Below are 14,117 nucleotides of genomic sequence, written 5' to 3'. Positions count from 1 at the left end.
TGGAAGAGTCCTGGAAGAAAATAAATAACTTGCAAAAGCTAAAGGGATCATTTTAACCTAATATGGCCGGCAGGATACTGACGCGATCAGACCGGCCGCCCGTTTTACAAGCCGCCCGATTTCCATTGAACTTTCCCACCCAACAGGGGTTAGATTAAAATGATAAGGGTCTTCACATACTTCGCACTGTTAAAAGGGAGTGAAGATGGTCGAGGATGGGTAAATTTGAACATAAAAATGCGAATTCGTGACTTCGACATCCTACCGTTTTCAGGGCTTGGAAATGGCACCAGTCATGTTGGGAATAAAAGATTGCAGGGTGAGACTTCCAGTTTGGTGTGGAAATTTCAAAATAATTCAGAGTCGCAGTTCCCACTTTGAAACTGCACCAGCCCCCCCACCCCCAGGTTGCTGTCCGGTTCTCCCTCTTGGCCCTGGCCTTTACCAGTCTCCCTCTGTTATAAGTTACTCCTGTTTTTTTTCAGTTCCCATTCTACCCCGCCACCTCCACAATACATGGCTGCCACTCTGCCCTGCTTTCTCCAATCACTTCTCTCTCACTCCCTCCCCCTCCTCTACTCTTCTATGATGCATTGTCTCTTTGCAATTAAAAGCTTAAGAATGGATAGGCCACGCATTTTACAGCAAAGACATTACGAGGTAGGCAAACAGAGGATGGTAGCAGCACACAGCTGGGTTGGGACCTGCAGCCACTAGGTAGGGCTGGGGTAAGGGAAGCAGGCAGTAATTGATCCAGGGGCCATGGGGCATGGCTCTATATCACTCTAGAATGCCAAGATGGGCAATCTTCACTCTTAACCCATGTATGGAAACTGGGTGACGAGGCGATGCAATGGTTGTAACCCAGAAAAGGGGGTTGTATTATTCTTTTGTTTGGTTCATTGATAGTCCTGTACCTGGTATCCTGTATTCATGTATGTGGTGTGGGCAACAACTTAATTAAACTGCTCCAGGACTTCTGGGTTTTTAAAGTCGATTTCTCTATCACAATTATAATTCTATTATCGATTTTGAAACACTTTTTCAAAACAAACATAATTGAAAAATAAAGGATAACAGTTGACAGGAGTATACACAAAAATCTAGGCTGACACTCCAGTGCGGTGCTGAGGGAGTGCTGCACTGTCGATGGCATCGTCTTTCGGATGAGACGTTAAACTGAGGCCCCGTCTGCTCTCTCAGCTGGACATAAAAGATCCCATGGCACTATTTCAAAGAAGAGCAATGAAGTTTTCCCGGTGTCCTTGTCAATATCTATCCCTCAATCAACATCACTAAACACCAGATGATCTGTTCATTATCACATTGTTGTTTGTGGGATCTTGCTGTGCGCAAATTGGCTGCCAGGTTTCCTACATTACAACAGTGACTATACCTCAAAAGTACTTCATTGGCAGTAAAGCACTTCAGGGCGTCCTGAGGTTGTGAAAGGTGCTATATAAATGCAAGTCTTTCTCTCTATAACTAAGATGGAGGCTACGGCGGGAATTTTCTGGCGTCCGTGCAGGTGCGATTGGAGGCGGGTCAGGAGGGAAATTTGAAAAACCTTGGAGCGGGTCAGGAACCCGCCGTCATCCTGCCTCCACGCGCCTTTCCCTCAGGGGTATTTACCAGCGTGGCAGCGACCCGAACAGCAGAGGCGGCCGAGGTAATTGTGATCATTATGAGGTACTTGTCAGACCCTTAAGTGCATATTCCACCCTACCATTCAAATTTCCCTGGATGAGCACGGGAATCACGCAGCTCGGGAACCACGTCTGTGAACCTGAGGCGGAAGTTGAGTGGCCATTGATCGAACTCATTACTGCACAGCATGAAAAAAGAAGTCCAACCTCACAACTGATCACTTTCCTAAGGCAGATGCTGTTGCTGAGTGAATGTCAGCACAGATTTAGCTTTCTAGAGGTTGCAAGTGTTTCCAGCAAAGTCGGGATCCACTGTCACCTCATTGGTAGAACCTATTACACCATTGACAGATTGTTTCTGTCATCTCTACTTGACCTGTCATCTATTCCATCAGCGTGGGTGCAATTTATACTGTCTCACCTTGGTCCACGATGAGCCCCAATACCAGCAACACCAGGCATGCCAGCAGCACCAAAAACACCACCAACCTTCTCCTCAATGACCTGATGCTGCACAGGACGGAGGGCATCAGTACAGGGCTGCACCATGCCGGAGGCGATACCCCCAACACAGGGTATACAGGCAGAGGATGACCTTCCTATATATGACGGAGCAGCAGTGCCAAAGAAGGCTCAGGCTAACGCCCCAGGTCATTGCAGACAAATGCAGATTGCTGGAGCAAGATCTGCAGCCCAGAGAACCTGGTGGACACGCCTTACCAGTGGTCAAAGTCACCAGCGCCCTCAACTTATTTGCCTCAGGCTCCTTCCAGGGATCTGCAGCAGACATTTGCGGCATCTCGCAGTCGGCTGCGCACAGATACATCACACAGGTCACTGATGCGCGCTTTGACAAGTCAGTCAATTACATCAACTTTGCCACTGATGAAGTCAGTGTTACTGTGCGGGCGCTGGGTTCTGCCGCTCTGGCTGGCTTCCCACGGGTGCAGGGCGTCATCAACTGCATACATGTGGCCATCAGGGCACCCATCATACCCAAGAGTCTTTGTCAACCGCAAGGGTTTCCACTCCCTCAATGTGCAGCTCGTCTCCAACCATAGGAGGATCATCATGCACATGTGCACCAAATTCCCTGGCATCTGCCATGACTCTTTCGTCCTGCACCAGTCCACCTTCCCTCAGCTCTTCGCACCACCAAACAGACTTTCCGGCTGGCTGCTGGGAGACGAGGGCTATCCACTGAAGATGTGGCTCATGACACCCTTGAGGAGGCCAAGTACTGAGGCAGAGGAGAGATATAATGAAAGCCACATCTCCACCAGATGTGTCATAAAGCAGACAATAGGCATGCTGAAAATGCGATTCAGATGCCTTGACAGATCTGAAGGAGCCCTTCAGTATGCACCAGCCAGGGTATCCAGAATCATCATGGTCTGCTGCGCCCTGCACAACATAGCGCAGCAGCAAGGATTAGTGCTGCATGAGGCACAAGGCTCTGAGCGCACAGCCTCTTCAGAGGAGAAGGAGGGGCATCAGCTGGAAGACGAGGAGGAGCAGAAGCAGGAGGAACCTGCAGTCCAGATCCCACCAGCACCCGAGGCCAGGGATGGGCTCATCATGGCCAGATTTACTTAACTTTACGCTGTACACCTATATGGCTGCCACATGCTGCGCCAGGTTTGCACCACCCCACAGCAACACCATAAAGGATCCCCACAATGACCAAGCCATTCCTTTCACACTGACCCCCATTGTTGGAGGTAATGTTATGTCTCACCATTCACTCCAACTCACTAAGCCACTTCCAAAGCTGCACACAAGTTTGTCCATGTGGTGAAAATAAATACTTTAATCTGTGACACCACAGTAACGGAAACATTTATTAAAACACCCAAGTGGCTAGCCTTGTGCATCTACTTGTGTTTCATCTTTCTCTTACGCATGCTTCTACGAGGTGCTACCCCTGTGGCTTCAGCAGAGGTAGAGGCAGCCTGCTCACTTCCCTGCTGCGACTGCACAGACACTTTTGGTAGCAGCAAGGATTAGTGCTGCATGAGGCACAAGGGATTTGGAGCCTGTGATGGCCCTGCCAAAGTCTACTCCTCCTGCAACTCTATGGGGTAGACTCGGCCATCGCGATCTCAGGAGCCATCTAGGGCTCTGACTGGGGGAGCAACAGGGGAGAAGTGTGAGCGCTTTGAGAGGAGCCCCCACTTCCATGTACCCTCTCACCATCATCCCTCTCATGGGCCACCCGCACTTCCCTGCTAGCAAGGAGCTAGAGAGCAGCTTGCTGCACAGCAGTGGGGCCATGAGGGCCCACCTCTATGTTGACATCCCTCCTAGAGAGGAGGCCTATGAGCAGTGGGGCCATGAGGACCCACCTCTATGTTGACATCCCTCCTAGAGAGGAGATCTATGAGCGTTTGCCATCTATTCTCCATAGATAGCCATCAATTCTCCATAGATAGCATGTGCTCCTGTGAGTGGTGCATTAGCTGCTCCATGCAGGTGGCCATCCTTTCCATGGAAGAGTCTACAGTTGCCATCGCCTGTGACACGATGGTGCTCAAGTTGAAAATAGACTCCTCCATTCTCGGCACATTTGCAGACATCGCAGTCACAAAACCTGTCAGAGCCTCCTGCACTTCTTCCTGCACCTCCAGGACAGCCCTCATTCTGGATGGCCCCCGAGGCTCAGCGCCTGCATGCAGCTGAGCAGAGCTGGGAGCATCCTACACCTTCTGGCGAGGAGTCTCTACTGCTGTCCCTGTCTCCACCATCTGCTCTTGCTCACTTGTGAGTTGTGGGACACCAGGTGACATCACTATTCTATCTCGCGTTGCACCCACCAAGGTGTGCATATCTGCGTGGGGCTGGGTGCGGTTGGGTCTGCTGACGGTGCACCCTCAGAGGCTGGAGGCTCCTTTGAGGAGTCGTCTTCCTCTTCCTCCTGGACAGTGGGTGGCGGGGGGAGGGGGGTGTGCTTTTGATGGACCTGTGGGAGAGTAAAGAGATGTAATTCTGTTGCTGAGATGTCCCCCTCTCTCCGTCTCCCACCTCCAGCTGCTCTGCGACTCCTGACACTTCCAAGGCCACCTCCTCTGCTGTTGTTAAGGTGGCCAATGATGGAGGGCCACCTCCGGTTCTCTCCCTCTCCCTCTTATTGTGGGCTCTCTTTTCCTGCAAGAAGAGAAAGAAAAGGTTGAGTGAAAGTGATGGAATGAGTGTAAGGAATGGATGGGTTACGTCTTTAGAGGGTAATTATGATGGAGTGGGTTGGCAATGCCAAGTGGCCTCCTTGTGTGTTGTTAGTTGGTATGATTGCATTCAGATGAGGGTAAGTGATTTTTTTTATATTAGTTCATGGGATATGGATGTCGCGGGCAAGGCCAGCATTTATTGCCCATCCCTAATTGTCCTTGTAAAGGTGGTGGTGAGCCACCTTCTTGAACTGCTGCAGTCCGTGTGGTGAAGGTGCTCCCACAGTACTGTTAGGGTTTTGAGCCAGCGATGAAGAAGGATCGGCGATATACTTCCAAGTCAGGATGGTGTGTGACTTGGAGGGGAACTTGGAAACGAGTTTGGGAGGTGCTGCCGAAGAAGCCTTGGCGAGTTGCTGCAATGCAACTTGTAGATGGTACACACTGCAGCCACGGTACGCCGTTGGTGGAGGGTGTGAATGTTTCAGGTGGTGGATGGGGTGCCAATCAAGCAGGCTGCTTTGTCCTGGATGGTGTCAAGCTTCGAGTGTTGTTGGAGCTGCACTCATCCAGGCAAGTGGAGAGTATTCCAACGCACTCCTTACTTGTGCCTTGTAGATGGTGGAAAGGCTTTGGGGAGTCAGGAGGTGAGACACTCACCGCAGACGGGAAACTGTTCAACCTCCCTCGCCTCCAGTCCAGATCCAAGGTTGTCCCATCCTCGGTCGTCGAATTACAATATGCAGACGACGCTTGCGTCTGCGCACACTCTGAGTTCGAACTCCAAACCATCGTCAACACCTTCACCGAAGCGTACGAGAGCATGGGCCTTACACTAAACATCCGTAAGGCAAAGGTCCTCTACCAACCTGCCCCCGCCACACAGTACTGCCCCCCAATTATCAAAATCCATGATGAGGCCTTGGACAACGTGGACCACTTTCCATACCTCGGGAGCCTACTGTCAACAAGGGCAGACGTCGATGACGAAGTCCAACACCGCCTTCAGTGTGCCAGTGCAGCCTTCGGTCGCCTGAGGAATAGAGTGTTTGATGACCAGGACCTCAAACCCAGCACCAAGCTCATGGTCTACAGAGAAGTAGTGATACCCGCCCTCCTGTATGTGTCAGAGACATGGACCATGTACAGCAGGCACCTCGAAGCACTGGAGAGGTACCACCAACGCTGCCTCCGCAAGATCCTGCCAATCCATTGGCAGGATAGACGCACCAACGTCAGTGTTCTCGCTCAGGCCAACATCCCCAGCATTGAAGCTTTGACTATGCTAAATCAGCTCCGATGGACGGGCCACATTGTCCGCATGCCCGATACGAGACTCCCAAAACAAGCACTCTACTCGGAGCTCCGACACAGCAAGAGAGCACCAGGTGGGCAGAGGAAACGTTTCAAAGACACCCTCAAAGCCTCCTTGAAAAAGTGCAACATTTCCACCGACACCTGGGAATCCCTGGCCCAAGACCGCACAAAGTGGAGGAGAAGCATCCAGGAAGGCGCCGAACACCTCGAGTCTCTTCATCGGGAGCAAGTGCAAGCCAAGCACAAGCCAAGCGCAAACAACGGAAGGAGCGCACTTCAACCCAAGCACCCCACCCACCCGCCCCTTCAACCACCGTCTGCCCCACCTGTGACAGAAACTGTAGGTCCTGCATTGGACTCATCAGTCACCTGAGAACTCATTTTTAGTGTGGAAGCAAGTCATCCTCGGTTCCGAGGGACTGCCTAAGAGAACAGAGACAGTGCTGTTAGATAGGGAGTTCCAGGATTTTGACCCAGCGACGATGAAGGATCGGTGATAAACTTCTAAATCAGGATGATGTGTGACTTTGAAGGGAACTTGGAGATGGTGGTGTTCCCCTGTGTCTGCTGCCCTTGTCCTTCTAAGTAGAAGAGGTCGTGGGTTTGGGAGGTGCTGCTGAAGAAGCCTTGGCGAGTTGCTGCAGTGCATCTTGTAGAGGGTACACACTGCAGCTACGGTACGCCGGTGGTGGAGGGAGTGAATGTTTAAGGTGGTAGAGGGGGTGCCAATCAACCTGGATGGTGTCGAGTTTCCCGAGTGGTGTTGGAGCTGCACTCATCCAGGCAAGTGGAGAGTATTCCATCACACTCCTTACTTGTGCCTTGTAGATGGTAGAAAGGCTTTGGGGTGTCAGGTGAGACACTCGCCTCAGAATACCCAGCCTCTGGCCTGCTCTTGTTGCCACAGTATTTATGTGGCTGGTCCAGTCAAGTTTCTGGTAATGTCATTGAATGTCAAGAGGCAGTGGTTAGATTCTCGCATGTTGGAGATAGTCATTGCCTGGCACTTGTGTGGCGCGAATGTTACCTACCACTTAATTCAATTCAATTTTATTTGTCATATATGCAGCAGACGTGTGTACTGCACAATGAAATGTTGATTTTTACGAGTCCTCCCAACATTGGAATAAATATGGCATAACAATGATAAAAATACTAATAGAAATACAATAATAATAAATAAAACTGTAATAAATAATAATAAATTATACATTCATGAGTCTTATGGCCTGGGGTTAGAAGCTGTTTCGAAACCTGCTGGTACGAGACCGTATGCTTCGGTATCTCTTACCAGACGGGAGCAGGGCGAAGAGGTTGTGGCTGGGGTGGCTCGCGTCTTTAATGATTCTCAGGGCCTTCCCCCGGCACCTCTCGGGGTAGATATCCTGGACGGCAGGTAGTTTAATTCCTATAGTAAGTTGTGCAGCTTTCACCACCATCTGTCGAGCCTTGCGGTCTGTGGCGGTGCAGTTGCCATACCAGGTAGTGATGCAGCCGGACAGGATACTCTCGCTGGTGCACCGGTAGAAGTTGGTGAGAATCTGGGGGGCCATTCCAAATTTCTTCAGTCTCTTGAGGAAGAACAGGCATTGGCAGGCCTTCTTCGTTACGACGTCAATGTGATGAGACCACGTTAAGTGGTCCATAATGAATACACCCAGGAATTTGAAGCTGCTGACCCTCTCCACCTCAGCCCCTTCGATGTAGATTGGGGCATGTCCCTCCCCCTGCCGCTTCCTGTAGTCCACGATCATCTTTGTTTTGCTGATGTTGAGGGAGAGGTTGTTGTACTTGCACTATTCTGCTAGAGCTCTTACCTCCTCCCTGTAGCCTGTCTCGTCACCATCTGTGATCAGGCCTACAACGGTAGTGTCATCAACAAACTTGATGATGGAGTTGGAGTTGTGCGTGGCCACGCAATCGTGAGTAAACAGGGAGTATAGAAGGGGGCTGAGCACACAACCCTGGGGAGCTCCCGTGTTCAGGATCAGTGTTGAGGAGGTGTTACTGCCTATTTTCACCACCTGGGGGTCTGCCCGTCAGGAAGTCCAGGATCCAGTTGCATAGGGAGGGGTTAAGTCCTAGCTCACTGAGCTTGTTGACAAGCTTGGAGGGGATAATGGTATTGAATGCTGAACTATAATCAATGAACAACATTCTCACATAGGTGAGATAAGGCAGTGTGCAGTAGTGACAATGGCATCATCCCTAGATCTGTTTGGGCGGTAGGCAAATTGGAGTGGGTCCAGTGTGTCAGTTAGTAAGGAGTTGATGTGGGTTTTGACCAGCCTCTCAAAGCACTTCATGATGACAGAAGTGAGTGCGATGGGGCGGTAGTCGTTTAAACAGGTTACTTTTGTTTTTTTGGGGACTGGAGAAACCGATGTCATCTTGAAGCAGGTGGGGACTACAGACTGGTACAGTGAACGGTTGAATATATCCTGGATGAAATGAAGAACGGAGTCACAGCCCGCCACGGCGACCGCCTGCCCCGGTACAGAAAATTCCGGCCTATGAGGTTTTTCGATCTGGAATGCTCATGAGTAAGATAGCCAGATAAAAGAAAAGCTGCAAAAACTACCAGTAAGCTTAAAGGAAGTGTTAGCGCAGTACATAGAAGATAGGAGCAGGAGTAGGCCATTCGAGCCTGCTCCACCATTCAATGTGATCATGGCTGATCATCCAAATTCAGTACCCTGTCCCTGCCTTCTCCCCATATCCCTTGATCCCTTCAGCCTCAAGAAACATATCCAACTCTTTCTTGAATATATTTAATGAACTGGCCTCCACCGCCCTCTGTGGCAGAGAATTCCACAGGTTCACCACGCTCGGTGAAGAAATTCCTCCTCATTTCAGTCCTAAATGGCTTACCCCTTATCCTTAGACTATGACCCCTGGTTCTGGACTCCCCCGCCATCAGAAACATCCTTCCTGCATCTAGTCTGTCCAGGCCTGACAGAATTTTATAGGTTTCGATGAGATCCCCTCTCAATCTTCTAAACTCCAGTGAGTATAAGCCCAATCGACACAATCTCTCCTCATACGTCATTCCTGCCATCCCAGGTATCAGCCTGGTGAATCTTCGCTGCACTCCCTCCATGGCAAGAACATCCTTCCTCAGGTATGGTGACCAAAACTGCACACAATACTCAAGGTGCGGTCTCACCAAGGCCCTGTACAACTGTAGCAAGACATCCTTGTTCCTGTACTCGAACCCTCTTGCTACGAAGGCCAACATACCATTTGCCTTCTTAATCGCCTGCTGCACCTGCATGCTTACCTTCAGCGACTGGTGCACAAGGACACCCAGGTCTCTTTGCACTTCCCCTTCTCCCAGTCTATTGCCATTCAAATAATCTGCCTTCCTGTTTTTGCCACCAAAGTGGATAACCTCACATTTATCCACATTATAGTGCATTTGCCATGTTTCTGCCCAATCACCCAACCTGTCCAAATCGTACTGGAGTTTCCCCGACATCCTCCTCGCAGCTTACCCTCCCGCCCAGCTTTGTGTCGTCTGCAAATTTGGAGATATTACATCCAATTCCCTCGTCCAGATCATTTATATATTTAGTGTGGCTTTGCACTCACCTGTCCTGATCTAATGAGATCATTGAAACGTTTGCAGCCCTGCACCCAGGTCCTCCGGACAACATTCCTGCTGTTGACCTCCTCTGCTATTTGAAGCCAGGCTCCTTTGGTCTGGTGGGGAGGTCTCTTCCAACCATTGGAAGGGAAGAAGACCTCCCTGCGTGCTCACTTCCCCCTACAAGCATATGGAGTCAGCGGAGAATCTAGGTACAGCCCTCTGTCTCTGTGGAGTCATGTTTGCCACTCTTTGCAACACTCCAATGGTGCAGTGCTATGCCTGCAATATCCTAGATGAACCTTCAAATGCAATGTGGCCATGGCTCCTTTAAATTTCCTGGCTAAAGCCACATCATCGATGAAGTCATCAGACCTGCATCATTTAATAGGGAGGGGGGGGGGGGGTGGTGTAAACGCACAAGGCTGCCTCAATAGGCACCATTAACAGAAAGTTGATCTCAGGAGCTGGATGAAATGAGGAACGAAGTCACGGGCCGCCACGGCAACCACCCGCCCCAGTACAGAATATTCCAGCCTATGAGGTTTTTTGATCTGGAATGTTCATGAGTGAGATAGACAGATAAAACAAAAGCTGCAAAAACTACCAGTAAGCTTAAAGGAAGTGTTAGCGCATTAGAGAGCAAGGTACAGGAACTTAAAAATGCAGACAGAAGGGAAGGGGATTTTAGAGGGCAAGTATTAGATTCAGCTAGTGAGTCTTCTCACTTTGATAATAGCCGATTTTTAATCACTCCATCATTTGTGCCTTCAGCTGCCTCGGCCCCAACATCTGAAACTCCCTCCCTAAACCTCTCCATCTCTCTCTTCTCCTTTAAGATGCTCCTTAAAATCTACCTCTTTGCCCCAAGTTTCTGGTCACCTGTCTCAAGATTCCCTTATACCGCCCCCCCTTCCCACTGTCCAGGGCCCCAAACACCCCTTCCAGGTGAAACAGCAATTTACTTGTACTTCTTGCAATCCAGTATACTGTATTCGCTGCTCACGATGTGGTCTCCTCTACATTGGGGAGACCAAACGCAGATTGGGTGACCGCTTTGCGGAACACCTCTGTTCAGTCCATAAGGGGAACCCAGAGCTTCTGGTCGCCTGTCCTTTTAATTCACTGCTCCACTCCCACTCGGACCTCACTGTCCTCGGCCTCTTGCATTGTTCCACGGAAGCTCAGCGTAAGCTCGAGGAACAGCACCTCATTTTTCGATTAGGCACTTTACAGCCCTCTGGACTCAAGAGTTCAACCTGTTCCATTACCATCTCCTTTTGCCTTGAATATCTCTTAATCTCTCCTGCCTTTCATCCTATCACAGACCCTCCCTTTTGTTCTTTCATCCCCTCCCCCCTTTCCCAGCCTCTTCACTTGCTTAAAAATCTGTTCCATTTCCTGCTTTTTTCCAGTTCTGACGAAAGGTCATCGACCTGAACCGTTCACTGTTTCTCTCTTCACAGATGCTGCCTGACCTGCTGAGTTTCTCCAGCATTTTCTGTTTTTAATCTAAGATTTCCTTATGTGGCTCGGGTGTCAAGTTTTATTTGAGAACACTCCTGTGAAGAGCCTTGGGACGTTTTACTGGGCGCTATATAAAGGCAAGTTGTTGTCTCAGTTAGGTGATATGGTCAGGCTAGTATCAGCACTCGAGCACAAACCTTCAGGGGTTGGAGCTGGAAACCTGTACAATCAGGAACAGCATTGTCGGGACAGAGGGCCAGGGTGAAGGAAACGGGGATACTGCATGGATTAAGGTTGGCAAAAGATAGAAAGAAAACCTTGCAAAGCTACCCACGAGATACTAGCGAACATATACCAGACACTGCAGAAAGTAGTAAGGTCCCAGAAAGCACACCGACTATTATTGGAACAATCCATTAAATAGTTTTTGGTTAATTGTCAAGCAAGATCTACAATACCAAATCCCAACTGAAGAGAGTTCAAAAAAACCAAATAATTTTACTCCAGAGCTCCAGCATTTTTCAATGCACCCATCTCTGCTCATCAGTTTGAGTCAGAGCAGAATGCAATTGACCCAGGTTTATAATAAAATACTCATGTCAGACAGCATCCGTGGAGCACGACTTAACATTTCAGATCGATAATGTTGACAAAAGGTCATCGAGCTGAAATGTTAGCGGTCTCGCTCTCTCTCTCTCTACAGATGCTGCCTGGCCTGACCCGAGTATTCCCAGCATTGTGTTTATTTCAGATTTCCAGAATCTGCAGTATTTTATTTTTGTTTCAGGTTTAAAAGACGACCTGGGAGTCAGTTCATACACCTAGAAAGTCATTATTGGCCTACTAGAGAAATGCAATGATTTACCATTTTCAGCTAATTTATCCCCATATACTGATACCACCCTGTTTGAATAAAGCATAACTGAACTTTCCATTCTCAACAATAATTGCAGTAAATAACTGCACTGCCCAGACTTGCCTTGTGATTGAAACTGTGCTACAAATTCAACACTTCTTTGCAGCAGGGGTGGAGACAAGAATTAACATTGTGCCTCTTGGCTTGTCTCAGTAACTTTCAGGTATCCAGAAGCAGAGGATGTCTATAACTTGAATGGTATAAAAGTCACCCTTGTCCCTATTTTAAATGGTTTCAGAGGTAAATATGAAAGCAAAAGGAGCCCGTAATCAGACACTAGCTGGCATTCAACTGAAAAGTTTATTCAGCAAGGGTATTTCACCTTGTAGTGTTCTGGAGAGGAGACTGACGGCAGCTTTACACTCTGTCTAACCCAGGCTATACTAGACGCTAGATTGTTTGATGGCATCGTGTAAAGGGAGTTTGCATGCATGCATGAAACTCATATTATGCCAGAGCGGAGTACATTCAGTGGTATTTGATGGCAGAGAGGGAGCTTTATCGCATCTAACCAAAGGTTTCTTGACCGAGGAGCATTTGAAGGAGTCTTGTTCTGTAGCCTATGCTGTACCTGCATTTGGGAGTATTTGATAGAGCAGTGCATAGTCGTCTAACACATATACCAGACTGGAATGTTTGATAGAGTAGCATAGAAGGCACTTTGTGAATACAACCCGTGTGCTACCTGACTTGGGAATGCTCGGTGCTGCAGCTGGACCAAGTGCTCACCCACTCAACACAACCACACTTGGTCTTGACAAAAGGAAAAAAAAAATCACCGTTTCCCCAAATAAGCAAACCTTTCTGTTGTTGTTAAATGTTCATAGTTAACTGAGTGTTTATTCTCAAAAACCTCGGTGCGCCAACACCTTTATAAACGTGTGGTAGCATTGCATAGGAAACATGGTGGATGACTAGTGGCTCTGTAGATCAGTACAGTGTGGTTTGGTACTGAATCATCCAGAGCAGGACACAAACAGTCCACCTTTAAAGGTTTTCCTGCTGGGGTCCTTATTTGTGCTATTTTAAAAGCTGAGCTCATTAGGAGAGTGCATTAGTGTCAGAGAGCAGAATACTTTCCATTTCAGGTACCCAGTGTCAGTGTCAAGCCAATAAGGTGCCTCAACCTCAGGAGCACCAGATATTCACATTTCCTACACCAGCCACCCCCTAGGCACCACACTCTAAATTCCCCCTCAACTCTCAAATCTCCCACCTGCCTCTCCTCCTCAAAACCCACTTTGGTCACCCATCCTAATGAGGTAGATTTGGTGCCCCCCTCCTCTGGCAGGTTAGCCATCATTTTACACCCTGCCCAATTTTCCCTGCTATTAAAGAAAGGCAGGGTGTAAAACGGGCAGTCCACTCGCTGCTGCTCAGTGAGGATAATTACAAAATCAACCTCAGCGTATCCGTCTTTGGCTCAGCATCCATTTTTGTCTGATTAAGTTTCTGTGAAGCTCCTTGGAATATTTTTCTATGTTAAAGGGACTATAAAAATGCTGTTTTTTCTGAATACAATGTTATCAAGGGAAAGCAATCTTTTAATGTACAGGAAACTCTATTATCCGGTACCAACAGGACCGGCGTGCTGCCGGTTTATCAAAAAGTCCAGATTACACAGAGGTACAGTTAAAAGGTACGAGAGCTCCGTACACAGCAACAAATCCAGGATTCCCTGTTGCTTAGCAACATGTGCAGGAACTCTGGCCACAGACAAGTGTCCCTGTTGCTTAGCAACAAGTGCAGGAACCCCAGTTACACAGCCACAGATCCAGGAACTGCCACTTATATGAAGTAAAACTTACCTGAACCTACTCCTGAATTTTGCCGGTTAACAGAGATTTCCGGTTATTTATGTGCCGGTAAATCACGAGTTTCCTGTACTTCGATTTGCAGCTCATTATTCCCCACAATTTCATATTTTACACATGCAAGTGAATTGTGCCAAGGTTTAAAGAGCTGCATATAAATGGGGATTAAAAGGTTATGTCACCACTCATGTTGGTATTGGCACACCA

Source organism: Somniosus microcephalus, chromosome 2, assembly GCF_052327205.1.
Source record: "Somniosus microcephalus isolate GS21.2 chromosome 2, FLI_Smic_1.0, whole genome shotgun sequence".
NCBI classification, from domain to species: Eukaryota; Metazoa; Chordata; class Chondrichthyes; order Squaliformes; family Somniosidae; genus Somniosus; species Somniosus microcephalus.
The sequence above is the reverse complement of the archived record's forward strand: the minus strand, read 5'-3'. Positions refer to the sequence as shown.